General features: G+C 39.7%; 1 long non-coding RNA gene across 1 annotated transcript; it reads left to right on the forward strand.

Moving 5' to 3' along the window:
- Positions 1-260: 260 nt before the first annotated feature.
- LOC137316824 (uncharacterized) lies at positions 261-8,920 on the forward strand. The gene is made up of 3 exons (XR_010961617.1): positions 261-405; positions 780-863; positions 7,727-8,920. It is a non-coding gene; the product is annotated as an uncharacterized lncRNA (long non-coding RNA).
- Positions 8,921-10,431: the final 1,511 nt, after the last annotated feature.

The raw sequence follows: 10,431 nt of genomic DNA on the forward strand, positions 1-10,431 counted from the left end.
GCAAAGAGCAGCCTCGTTACAGCAGCTCATCGCTTCGGGACCGTGTCCGCAGATGGGCTCAGAGATCGGCATTGAGTCCGGGGGAAGGTCAGGGGGAGTCCGGGGGCTGTTTGTAAGAGGCGGAGTGGATCAGTAACTGGTCCCGGAACATGGAGTGAGCGGGGGAAGGGAGAGGTCATTCTCGGGCTGTGTGTGTCCAGGGTGTGTCCAGGGTGAGGGAGACAGAATGGGAAGAACCTTCTATTTAAAATCATTGCTGCTTTCTCTCCCCAAACCAGTAGTGAATGTTCCTGGTTTAGTTCCAGTCTCACCCTGTTTATTGTTATTGGACAGTGAAGAGTGGAAACAGAGTCGGACAGTAAGGATGTGGGGAGTTATACAAAGAGCATCAATTGCAGGCATCAGGTGAGAAGTGTGAAGGACACATTTTAAACAGCGGCTGTTTGGTTTCATTTGAACGGTTAGTCCCTTGGGAGAGGGGATTAGAATCCTGACCTGTCCGAACGTCCCAGCCCCATCGGGTAGTCCCATTCATTTGCTTGTGGAGGGGTTGGGTTGTGTCTGGATGTCAATACATTGTTGTAAAACAGCCCAACACACCTCGTGTGCAGAAGCTGGGTGCTGCAGTAGTACAGTGGAGTCAGACACTGACACTGTTTGAATCGCTGATTTACATTTATGGATATTCAAAATAATTATGAACAGATATTAAACTGATCACTTCTGTATTTTCTTCGTCACCTGTTCTTGAGTTACCAGACATACGTTTCTTTCGACAGGCGAACCCTTGAAGGAGTCAGAATAAATGTGATGTTTCCTCCACCCGAGGCACAAGGAACAGTACAGCCAGCTCCTCACACACAGTAAGTACATTATCACACACAGAGCACAGAGACACAGACAGGTCATCAGTTCCACAGTCTCAGACAGCAGAAGTACTCAGTCCCACACTGATCCCAAGTTCCAGAGACACATTTTCAATCCACAGTCAAACAGAACAGGTGAGGCAGACGCTGTTCCATTTCCCCCCAACTCAGTTCCGCTGACAGGGAGTCCAAAATCACACTCTCCGATTGTCTATCTCACAAAGGGGCAACATTAGCCATGAATTAAATACCAGATAGAAATCACACATGGTACCCGATTGAAAGGTACAGAATGAATCCCAATAATGTTCCTCGAGATTCCTATTGAATTCGAGCCCAGAACTCTCACACACATGTGAGTTTAATACATGCAGTATCCACTCTAATAGTGTACCATTCGAATACAAATTGCTCGTCCAAAACTCACGTACAGTATCAGATTGAGAAATGCTGTGACAGTGTAACCTGAGAAACAAATTAGATACCAGTTTATAATAGACTGGTAGTATGAGATTAAAAGATACAGTATCAATTCTGTTCATCCAGACTGAGATACACATTACACACGAGTCCAACAATCTTATGAAACAAAGTTTAAAGTTATAGTATCACTTCCTTTCGTGCAGACTTATCTACACATTACATACCAATTCACAATATCATTTTGAAAGATTCATTATCATTCACAATAGTAATCACAGAAATACACATTTAATACCAATCCAAAAAGCACACAAATTATCTGATTGAAACCTCCAGCATCAAATCCTAAAGTGTATCCATTTTGACCAATTAAATAATGTGAAAAACTATTTAAACATTAAGACATTAAAGCTACAGTATTGAACGCCATAATGTAATCTGAGTGAATAATTCCATACAGATACAGAATGAATCTCACACTCAGATACAGTACAGAGACACACAGACACAGAATGAATCCCACACTCACATACAGTACGAGAGGTTGCCAGACATAAATTCAATCCCACACTGAAGTACGGTACAAGAGATGACAGATACAGAATGAATCCCACACTGGCCATACAGTACCAAGGACTGACAGATATCAAGTTCATCCCACACTCTCATAAAGCACTAGAGACTTACAGGTAAAGTATGAATCCCACACTCACACACAGTACCAGAGACTGACAGATACAGATTGAATCTCACACTCACACACAGCACCAGAGACTGACAGATACAGAATGAATCACACACTCACACACAGTACCTGAGAACTGCAGATACAGAATGAATCCCACACTCACACACAGTACCAGAGACTGACAGATACAGAATGAATCCCACACTCACACACAGTACCTGAGAACTGCAGATACAGAATGAATCCCACACTCACACACAGCACTAGAGACTGACAGATACAGAATGAATCCCACACTCACACACAGCACCAGAGACTGACAGATACAGAATGAATCCCACACTCACACACAGTACCAGAGACTGACAGATACAGAATGAATCTCAAACTCACACACAGCATCAGAGAATGACAGATACAGAATGAATCCCACACTCACACACAGTACCAGAGATTGACAGATACAGAATCAATCCCACACTCACACACAGCACCAGAGAATGACAGATACAGAATGAATCCCACACTCACACACAGTACCAGAGACTGACAGATACAGAATCAATCCCACACTCACATACATTATGAGAAACTGCTTATATGGAAATAATTCAACACCCACACACAGTACTAGAGAATGTATATACAGAATGAATCCCACACTCAAATTGAGTACCAGAGAGTGACAGATACAGCATGAATCCCAAACTCACATGCAGTACCAGAGACTGAGAGATGCAAAGTGAATCTCACAGTCACCTATCTTCGTGCAGGCTTGCACATTCCGTACCAGAGCAAAAATCTCACAGTGTCAGATTGAAAGATACAGTGTCAATTCCATTAGTGCAGACTGAGCTACACATTAGAAACCACAACAACAAAACTGTTACAGATTCAGACTGAAATATACAGTATTCTATTCATGCAGACTGAGCTCCACATTATATACAAGTTCAAAAATGTCCCCATATCAGTTTGGAAGATGCACAAATTCACAATTGTTTTCCCATCGACACAGATTTAATAGTCGTCCAAAAATAGATGCCCACGTTATCTGATTATATCCGACAGCATTACATTTTAAAATATATCATTATCTACTAATTAAAGACTGGGAAATAATATTCATACATTAAGGTATTAAAGATACAGATTTGAACACCATACTGTAAACGGAAATACAAATTAGATACAGATAAAGAATGAATCTCACACTCCGGTAGAGTGCCAGAGACTGATATATAGAATGAATCCCAAACTCATACAATCTACCAGAGACTGACAGATTCAAAATGAATCCCACACTCACACATTATCGCACAGACTGACAGATACATAATTTCTCTCACTGATCCACAGCATCAGAAATTGTGAGATACAGAATGAATGTCTCACCCACACACAATACTAGAGACTGACAGATACAGAATGAATCCCACACCCACACACAATACCAGAGACTGACAGATACAGAAGGAATCCCTCATCCACACACAATACCAGAGACTGACAGATACAGAATGATTCCCACACTCACATAGAGTACCTGGAACAGAATGAATTTCACTCACATACAGTAGCAGAAACTGACAGATACAGAATGAATATCACAGTCACATTACTGCAGACTGAGTTACACTTTACAGACCAGTCCAAAGATCTCCCGGTGCCAGATTGAAAGATACAGTATAAATTCCATTAGTGCAGACTGAGCTACATATTAGATATATTGGTAAATACTCAGTATTATACTGAAATAAATAGTATCAATACCATTGGTACAGACTGAGCTACACATTATATACCAGTCCAAAAACCTCATAAATGAGCAGACAGGAAGATACAGTTTCTATTCTATTAGTACCACCTGAGCTGTACAATACATACAAGACTGAAAATCCCATACAACATTAGACTGAAGGATACAGTATCGATTTCATTAGTGCAGACTGAGCCACACATTATATAGCAGTCCAACAATCTCATATCCTATCAGACTCAAAGATACAACATCAATTCCATGAGCACAGACTGAGCTACATGTTACTCACCAGTCCTAAAATCTCAGAGAATCAGTTTGAAAGATTCAGTATCACTTCCATTATTGAAGTCTGAGCTACACATCACATTCCAGTCCAAAAATCTCATACAGTATCAGACTGATAGATACAGTATCAATTCCTTTAGTTCAGGATGAGCTACATATTGCTTACCAGTCCAAAAATCTCACACAGTGTTCGTCTCCGATACAGAATTAATCCCATTATTGCAGACTGAACGACACATTACATACCAGTCCAGTAATTTCACCATGAACAGATTGAAAGGTACATTGTCATTCACAATAGAGTTTAGAGATTAATATGTAATACTACTCCAAAACTCACACACATTCTTTGATTAAAGAAAAGCAAAAGAAATCCATATTTACAAATTAAATAATCAACGGAGAACTATATATAATTTAAAGTATTAAAGATACAGTTTCAAATAAGATACTGTAAACAGAAATAAGAATACAGAATGAATTCAGACTTGCACATTGTCTCAGAGACTGAATTACAGAATGAATCCCACACTGAGATAAAGTTGCAGAGAATGGCAGATACAGAATGAATCCCACATTCACATACAGCACCAGAGACTGACAGATACAGAATGAATCCATCACTTATATATAGTACCCCTGAGACTGACAGATCCAGAATATACACCAAGCTCACAGTCAGTACCAGAGACTGACAGATATAGAATGAATCCTACACTCACATACAGTACCACGAACAGAATGAATCTCACTCACGCACAGTATCAGGGACTGACAGATTTAGAATGAATCCCACACTCACACACCATACCAGGAACAGAATGAATCTCACTCATGCACAGTACCAGGGGCTGACAGATAAAGAATGAATCTCACACTCACAAACAGTACCAGAGACTGACAGATACAGAATGAATCTCACACTCACAAACAGTACCAGAGACTGACAGATACAGAATGAAGCTCACACTCACATACAGTACCAGAGACTGACAGATACAGAATGAATCTCACACTCACAAACAGTACCAGAGACTGACAGATACAGAATGAATCTCACAATCACATTACTGCAGACTGAGTTGCGCATTACATACCAGTCCAAAAATCTCATAGTGTCAGATTGAAAGATACAGTGTCAATTCCATTGGTGCAGACTGAGCTGCATATTCGATATATTGGTAATACTCATGTTATACTGAAATAAACATTATCAATACCATTGGTACAGACTGAGCTACACATGACATTCGAGTCCACAAACCCCATAAATGATCAGACTGGAAGGTATAGTTTAAATTCTATTCACACCACCTGAGCTAAAATTATATAACAGCCCAACAATCTCATACAATATTAGACTGAAAGATACAGTATCGATTCCGTGAGTGCAGACAGGGCCAGAGATTATATAGCAGTCCAACAATGTCACAACATATCAGACTCAAAGATACAATTTCAATTCCATTAGCCTGGACTGAGCTATATGTTACTCACCAGTCCAAAAGTCTCTCACAGTGTTAGACTCCGACACAGAATTCATCCCATTATTGCAGTCTTAGCTACACATTACATACTAGTCCAATAATTTCAACGTGAACAGATTGAAAGGTACATTATCATTCACAATAGAGTTCAGAGATTAAGATGTAATACCACTCCAAAACTCACACACATTGTTTGATTAAAGAAAATCGAAAAGTGTATCCATATTATCAAATCAAATACTCGACAAAGAACTGTATATAATTTGGAGTGTTAAAGATACAGTTTCAAGTACGATACTCTGAACTGAAATAAGAATATGGAATGAATTCAGACTTGCACATTATCTCAGAGACTGAATTACATAATGAATACCACACTGAGATAAAGCAGCAGAGAATGGCAGATACAGAATGAATCCCACTCACACAGAGAGTACCAGAGACTGACAGGTACATAGTTAATTCCACACTCACACAAAGCACCAGAGACTGGCAGTGATGGATTTAACCTCACACTGACATAAAGCACCAGAGACTGTCAGATACAGAATAAACTCCACTCTCATATACAGTACCAGAGATAGACAGATACAGAATAAACCCCACTCTCATATACAGTACCAGAGATAGACAGATACAGAATAAACCCCACTCTCATAGACAGTAGCAGAGATAGACAGATACAGAATAAACCCCACTCTCATATACAGTACCAGAGATAGACAGACAGGTACAGAATAAACACCACTCTCAAAAACGGTACCAGAGACAGACAGATACAGAATAAACCTCACTCTCATATACAGTACCAGAGACAGACAGATACAGAATAAACCTCACTCTCATATACAGTACCAGAGACAGACAGATACAGAATAAACCTCACTCTCATATGCAGTACCAGAGACAGACAGATACAGAATAAACCTCACTCTCATATACAGTACCAGAGACTGACAGATACAGAATAAACCCCACTCTCATACACAGTACCAGAGACTGACCTCTACTGGACGTTAGCGAGAACTGTAAAAAAGCGGAACAAATTCAAATTATCTGTCGTGTTTACAGAAACAGGACAATGTGCAATGTGAGGGAAGTTTCTGTCTGTAACGTTTACTCTCGTATTTTTGCACATTTTGACGGTGAAACATGAAGACAATTGATTCATAATAAAGTTTTTCTTTCACTCATTCGATAGTTGTGAATTTGCCCCATTATATTTCACTGTACATTGCGCAGTGTTTCTTTCTGATTTCCCAGGACACGATTTAAATTGCTCCTCTACCCCATTTGGACTCTTATTTTCCAAGCAGTATGTGGCCTCCTTATTCCCCCTAGCGAAATGCCCCATCTCACACCTTTCTATATTGAAATTCAATGGCCATTTACACGGCCGTTCTGCAAGTTTATTTTGTCCCAGTCTTCCTCAGTATAGACAATACCCCCGAACTCAATTACATGAATTTAACACAGCATTACAAGTAGTGTTTGGTCAAACAAAATGTACTTGGAGCTCGTCTCCATTGCCAGTTTTTCTAAACCCCACCCGTGCAATATAATGTGAAGAATGAGTTTATCTTCTGTCCCTCTCTCATCTGCAAACTTCAATGACCCGGGGTTTGGGGACATCTACTGGCCGGAAGCAGAACTGCAACAGTTCGGAACAAATTGCTGAAACCGGACAAGGTGCAGTGTGATCGTGTTTGTGATTGGTGGCAGGTATTAAATCTGATTTTTTTCAACCTGTCCATTAAACTTTACTGTTTGTTACTGAACAGTAAACAGAGCCGGACAGAAAGGATGTGGGGAGTTATACAAAGAGCATCTATTGCAGGCATCAGGTGAGAAGTTTGAAGGACTCATTTTAAACAGCGGCTGTTTTGTTTCGGTTGAACTGTTCATTCCAAGGGAGAGGGAATTAGAAATCTGATGTGTGCAACGGTCCCGTCCACATCGGTAGTCCCATTCATTGATCAGTGCAGCGGTTGGGTTGTGTCTGGATGTCACTGAATTGTTGTAAAACAGCCCAACACACCTGGTGTGCAGAAGCTGAGTGCTGCAGGACTGCAGTGGAGTCAGACACTGACACTTTGTATCGCTGGTTTTCATTTGTGGTTATTACAATGATTATTAACAGAGATTCAATTGATCAGTTTTGTATTTTCTACTTTACCTGTTCTTGAATTACATGACATACTTTTTCTTCCTACAGTTAAATCCTTGAAGGACCCAGAATCAGTGTGATGTTTACTCCACCCGGGGCACAAAGAGCAGTCAGTTCAGCCAGCTCCTTCTCACACACAGTAGGTACCTTATCACTAACAGAGCACAGAGACACAGACAAGTCATCAGTCCCACAGTCTCAGACAGCAGAAATAGTCAGTCGCGCACTGATCCCAATCCAACAGTCAAAGAGAGCAGGAGAGAAAGACATAATTCCCATTTCACAATGACTCAGTATCGCTGACCGGCAGATAAATATTTCCCAGTCCAAAATCACACCCAGTATCAGATTGAAAGGCACGGTGTTAATCTCACATTCGTTCAGCCTTAGCTACAAATTAAATACCAGGTAGAACTGACACATGGTACTGATCGATAGATACAGAATGAATCACAATAGTGTACTCCAAGATTCAAATTAAATACCAGCCCACAACTCACACACATTATGAGTTTAAAGATGCCATATTCATGACAATAGTGTACACTGAGATATAAATTAGATACCAGTTCAGATGTTACCCATATTTGACTCACATATGTCCAAAAACCTCATAGTGTCAGAATGAAATGTACAGTTTCAATTCCTTTACTGCAGGCTGAGGTACACATTAGATACCAGTCGAAAATTCTCATACAGTATCAGATTGAAAGACACTGTATCAATCCCATTATTGCAGACTGAGCGACACATCACATACCAGTCCAAAAATCTCAGTGTCAGGTTGAAAGATACACTATCAATCCCATTAGTGCAGATTGAGCTACACATTATATACCAGTCCAAAATTCGCATAAGGTATCGTACTGGAAGATACAATATCAATTCCTTTACTGCAGGCAGAGGTTCACATTAGATACCTGTCCAAAAATCACATACAGTATCATACTGAAATATATAGTATCGATTTGATTAGTACAGACTGACCGACACGTTACATACCAGTACAAAAATCTCACACAGTGTCAGACTGGAAGATACAGTATCAATTCCATTAGTGCAGACTGAACTATACCTTACAAACCAGTCTAAATATATTGCGCAGTGTCAGACTGAAAGGTACAGTATGAATTCCATTAGTGCAGACTGAGCTACACATTATATACCGTCCAAAATTCACATACATCATCATACTGAAACAGACAGTGTGAATCCTATTAGTGTAGACTCAGCTACACATCAGAAACCAGTCCAAAAATCTCTCGCAGTGTCTGACTGAAAGTTAGAGTGTCAATTCCATTAGTACAGTCTGAACCACACATTTCATACCAGTCGAAAAATCTCATAGTGTCAGACTGAAAGATACAATATCAATTCCATTAGCCCAGACTGAGCTACACAATAAATACCAGTCCAATAATTTCACAGTAAAAGATTGAAATGTACATTATCTTCACAGAGATTAAAATGTAATCCGACAACAAAACTCACACACGTTGTTGGATTAAAATAAAATCCGAAACTGTATCCATATTTACAAATTAATGCTAGATGAAAGATTTGCATACATTAATGACTTAAAGATACAGTTTGAAACACCATACTGTAGCCTGAAATAAGAATACAGAACGAATCCAGACTTGCACTTTGCCCAGAGACTGAGTTACAGAATGAATCCAAACTGAGATAAAATACCAGAGACTGACAGTCAAAGAATGAATCCCACACTCACAGATAGCACCAGAGATTGACAGATACAGAATGAATCCCACACTCACACACATTCCCAGAGATTGACAGTCACAGAATGAATCCCACACTCACAGACTGTACTGGAGACTGACGGATACAGAATGAATATCACACTCACATACAGTACCAGAGATTGACAGATACAGAATGAATCCCACACTCACAGACTGTACTGGAGACTGACGGATACAGAATGAATATCACACTCACATACAGTAACAGAGACTGACAGACAGAGAATTAATCCCACACTCACATGCAGTCTGACATCTACTGGCCAGAAGTGAGAACTATAACAGAGTGGAACAAATTCACATTATCTGTCGTTGTTCCAGATTCAGGACAATGTGTGATGTGAGGAAATAGTTTCTCTCTGTAACTTCTACTCTCGTACTTTTTCATATTTTGTCCGTGAAAAATGAGACAATTGATTCATAATAAAGTTTTTGTTTTGCTCATTCGAAAGTTGCCCCATTATGTTTCACTCTACATTGTGCAATATTTCTGTCTGATTTCTCAGGACTCGATTTATATTAATTCAAATAAACCGAACTGAAACACAAATAAAAACTGAGGGCAAATCTGCAAGTTTCAACGGCGACCGTCAAAAGTGAAAGGGATAAAATATAGACAAAATTAAAACCGAAAATGCTGGAAAGACTCAGCAGGTCCGGCAGCATCTGTGGAGAAGGGAAGCTCGGGTTAACGGTTCAGGACTATGACCCTTCTATAGATCAGAAAGGTTCATCCGACATAATTGAAATAAGGAACGGGAATCAGCAGAGGGAAAGACTTCAGAAAATCAATTAATTTCACTGAATCCGGGCAATTGTGTCCCGTATCCACTGTACAGATCAGGGCACATAATAATACAAAGGATCAGAGTTAAATTCAACTTTATGGGAGAAATAAATGAATTTTAAAAGTATTTTTATGTAAATTTGACCCGTTTGTGTTTTGGAAACACTATCGCTCTGAACATCATCAAATTCGGTTCCAGT

Source organism: Heptranchias perlo, unplaced genomic scaffold (genome assembly GCF_035084215.1).
Source record: "Heptranchias perlo isolate sHepPer1 unplaced genomic scaffold, sHepPer1.hap1 HAP1_SCAFFOLD_60, whole genome shotgun sequence".
Classification (NCBI taxonomy): Eukaryota; Metazoa; Chordata; class Chondrichthyes; order Hexanchiformes; family Hexanchidae; genus Heptranchias; species Heptranchias perlo.